General features: G+C 39.3%; 1 pseudogene; it reads left to right on the top strand.

Annotated features, from left to right (window-relative positions):
* LOC102894533 overlaps positions 1-3,128 on the top strand; it is an 18,789-nt pseudogene extending 15,661 nt beyond the window's left edge.
* The last annotated feature ends 1,533 nt before the right edge of the window (positions 3,129-4,661 follow it).

Genomic DNA, 4,661 nt, shown 5'->3' with positions numbered 1-4,661 from the left:
GAAGATAGCAGTGGTGTGCTGTAATCAGCTCTTATCAGCTCATGAGAGATGACTGTTAGATATCAGGAAGTTTGAGAGTTTAAAAAAACTATTATTAAAAATAAAGTTGTATAAACTTCTAATAAATTATATTTAAAAACTCAAAACTCATCATTTCATAATTATTTTACTACATTTTACTATTATCTATGCTCTTAAGATTCTGCATGTGTATTATAGCTATATTGTGGGAATAATTTATATTGTGTGCTACTGCATATCCCTCCAAACTCCATGTCCAGTAATGTCACATGAGTAGCTTGAAATTTGCCATGGTAGGTATATCCACACCACAGAAATTGGCACTTGCTGTAAATTGGAACTTTGATTTATTTTCCTGGGTGAGCCAGTTAAACTTTTACCAGCCCACCGCTGGGTAATTCTATGCTTACCTTCAGGGGAAAATTCCAGCTAATCTGAGTTAAACATGATAGCTCTATTTTCCTCCCTCTTGGCATGTGACCCACTTCTGGCTGCTGAGACATGAAAGTTGCTCTTCGGGGAGTTTCTTAGAAATCTTTTCTTGCTTTTAAAAATGAGATCCAACACCATATACAAGAATAGACTCAAAATGGATTAAAGATTTAAATGTAAGACCCGAAACCATAAAACTTTTAGAAGAAAACATAGGCAATAAACTCTCTGATATTACTAACAGGAATTTATTTTCAGACAAGGGAAACAAAAGAAAAAATAAACAAATGGCACTACATCAACCTAAAGGTTTTGTACAGCAAAAGAAACCATCAACAAAACAAAAAAAACAACCAACTGTTTGGGAGAAGATATTCACTAATGATACATCTGATAAGGGGTTAATATCCAAAATTTATAAAGAACTTATACAACTCAACAACAACAACAAAACAAACAATCCAATTAAAATATTGACAGAAGGCTTGAACAGATATTTCTCCAAAGAAGTAACACAGATGACTAACAGACATGAAAAGATGCTCAAGGTCGCTAATCATCAGAGAAATGCAAATTAAAACCAAGATGAGACATCACCTCACACCGAATAGCTATCCTCAATAAATAATAATAATAAAAAAATAGCTATCCTCAATAAATAATAATAATAAAAAAAAACAGCTAGTGCAGAGAAAAGGGATTGCAAATTGGTGCAGCCGGTATGGAAAACAGTCTGGAGATTCCTCAAAAAATTAAAAATGGATCTACCTTTTGACCCAGCAACTGCAATTCTGGGTATTTATCCAAATGAAATCAAAACAATAGTTCGTAAAGATCTATGCACTCCAGTATTCATGGCAGCACAATTTACAATAGCCAAGACGTGGAAGCAACCTAAATTCTCATCAACAGATTGGATAAATTAATGGTAGTTCATATATACAATGGAATATTACTTGGCCATTAAAAAAAATAAAGTCCTACCATGTGCAACGACATGGATGGACCTGCAGGTTATTATGCTGAGTGAAATAAGTCAGACAAAGATAAATGCCATAAGATTTCACTTATATGTGGAATCTAAGGAACAAAAAGAACAAACTAATCAAAAATAGACTCACAAATATAGTGGACAATTTGGTGACAGACAGAGGGGAGGGGCATTGGGGGACTGGGAGAATGGGGTGAAGGTTTAAATAAGTACAAATTAGTAGTTGCTGGTTGGGCACGGGGATGGGGAGCATGGCAGAGGGAATGCGGCTAGCATTAATATGATGGCTAAGTGGAGGGCCAGAGGAGGGAGGGAGCAATTGGAGGGATCATTTTATGAACATTATAGATGTCTAACCAATGCACTGTAAACTTGAAACTAATTTAAATAAACAAGTTTATTTTAAAAAATGAGATCTAGTGTAGAGATGGGCTTTTTCTGTTTCTGGCCAGGTGATGTCTGGATGTGACTTACCTGGACTTTCAGAAGTTATAACAGTGGTAAGGCAGGATTAACATTTATTTTGTTCTTTATTTTTTGGGGGGAGGGCTCACATTCAGAAAAAAATAGCGTGTATTTTTGATATTTTCTCTTCTAAAGGAGATCCTGATAGATGCGACATCTGGAGAAATACTCTCTATCACACAGCCTCAAATCGTCATGCCCACTGTATCTCATCCTGATCAACTTTTATGCCAACATCTTTGCCTTGGACAATGACTTAGAGTCTCCACTGGATGCTGCTGCCAGCAGAGGGAAGAATGAATGTGTTGTTCTCCTGGACAAGACTGCCACCACCCAGAACATCATGAACACCAAGAAGGTCACCAAGCTGAAGGAGCAGGCTCAGGAGAATGCCAGAAGGCAAATCAATGAGTGCAAAAGGTTCCAGGAGAAGCACCAAAATAAGATGGCCTGGACTTACAGCAAGGAGGAATCTGGGACTCTTTCTTCTTCCAAGGGCACTCTCTCCAGGTCGTCCCTTTCACATGCTTCTGCTTCCAGTACATTTGGGTCACTGTCTAAGGGCATTAAAGGCTCTTTCAAAATAAAGTTCAAAAAGAATAAAGACACAGAGGAGCAGGTAGGAAAGGAGAGCCAGAGTGGGCAGAGGAATGTGATGGAAGTCTTCTGAGAGGAGGATGAAGACTCATTGTCGGGGGACTTGAAAGAGAAGCTCCAGTTCTCAGCCGAGGAGGACAGCTGCATGCAATACGAATCCATTTTCAAATGTCCAGGTCTATGAAATATTGTCTTTAGAAAGAACAGAATATCGAACCCCGAATATTTTTCAGACAGCAAGAGGGAGTTGTGGTTTAAACTGTCCAGTGAGTTGCCTCAGAGACAAGAAGCAGCTCAGGCTGATGATGCCAAGGCTGATGAAGAGGTTGAGGAAGACAGCTGTGATGACGATCTGCCTTAGGATGAGGATACCGTGGAGTTGGAGGAAGATATCATCGATGCTACTGCCCTGGAAGTATTCTTGCAGTCCCACCACCTGGAAGAATTCCTTCCCTTTTTTATGAGGGAGCAGATTGATCTAGAAGTCCTGATGCTTTATTCTGATGAGGACCTTCAGAGCATACAGTTGCAGGTGGGGCCCAGGAAGAAAATTCTTAATGCCATAAATGGAAAGAAGCAGATGCTCCAACAGCCTGGGCAACTGGTTGATACCAGCCTCTGATGGAGTGTTGGGTGAATAGGATGAGCCTGCAGTGGTGGGGGTAATGCTGTGGCTCAATGGAAGCACTCCAGTCCACACCTGCTCTCTACCGTGTACCAGAGCTCTGGGAGTGGTGTCTAGGGTTTTGAAGATGCCCACTTAAGAAGAGGTCCAAGCTCTACTCTGAGAAATTCTCTATACATATCCAAATAAACCACTGTTGAGAAACTCAGGGAGACCCAGGAATTAAAAAATGGTGTTCCCTTTTATTTATCTTTTTAATATTTTTGAATATAGAAAGGGTTAAATGGATGACAAAGAAGGGAAAGATCTCTTAACTTTTCCAATTCTGGACTTAAAATTATACCTCTCATCACACTGCTGCTTACTTTCTGATTCTCGTGGCCTGGGGATTCTAATTCCAGTTATGTCCTTTGCTTTATGTTTTGTTGGTGGAGAGAAAAGGTCGTCCAGTGGCCTGAAACTTGATGCCCAACTTAAATGTGTCTAAACCTTTAACAGATGTTTACATTTACAGTAATGGAAATGGGTCTATAATACCTCTTTCTGAGAACAGAGACAGAGAGGGAGAGTGAAGAAAAATAGAACATAGGTTACATACTTTGGAGTGAATTGTGTTCTACCAAATTCGTACACTGAAGCCCTAATCCCTAATGTGACTGTATTTGGAGATAGAATCTTTATTCAAGAGGCGATGAAGGTTGAATAAGGTCATAAGGGTGAGGTCCAAATCCTATAGGACCAGTATTCTTATGAGAGGAAGAGACGCCAGGGATGCATATGCACAGAGAAACGGTCATGTGAGGACACAGCAAGAAGGTGGTCATCTGTAAGCCAAGGAGAAAGGCCTCGGGAGAAACCAGATTTGCCAACACCTTGATCTTGGACTTCCAGCCTTCAGAGCTATAAGAAAACAAATCTCTGTTGTTAAGCCACCCAGTCTGTGGTAGTTTGTTATGGCAGCTCTAGTAGATTAACATAGTGCCTAAGCAAGAAGGTCGGGGAAGAGTAAAAGAATACAGAAAAAAAGTTTGGCACATTTGATGATTTTTCCAAAGGTAAGTGCCTCTAGGTTATTTGTAGGAAAAATTTGATTGTAAAAGTGAATAGTACATTTTCATGCTTGTTACGTGTCCATCTTTTATTCACTGTCGTCTATCACCATTGCTACATGTCTGAATACATGTAGGTTCTACCATATAAATTGGCAACATTGCTGCTGACATTTTTTTGAGTTAGCAATGCCAAATTCAAATTGAAACCCTACTGAACAGCTAAGCTTCATTGGCTTTTTATGGCCAGATTTACATAAAGTGGAATTTACCATCGATTATGTGTATAATATATGTACAGCTGTTTATCTCCAGCATTCTTCCCGATTCACATCTGTGTTATTTCAAGAGGCACTATGGAGGATATAAGCTTAGAGAGGATACAGATGCTCAGATCTGATGAACAGTTGGTTCATTCTTCCTCAGTGGTAGGATTCAGAAAGGTTGTCAGTCATCAAATAAATACATTGCACTAGAGGAT

This window comes from Pteropus alecto, unplaced genomic scaffold (assembly GCF_000325575.1).
Source record: "Pteropus alecto unplaced genomic scaffold, ASM32557v1 scaffold749, whole genome shotgun sequence".
Lineage (NCBI taxonomy): Eukaryota > Metazoa > Chordata > Mammalia > Chiroptera > Pteropodidae > Pteropus > Pteropus alecto.
The sequence above is the reverse complement of the archived record's forward strand: the minus strand, read 5'-3'. Positions and strand labels throughout refer to the sequence as shown.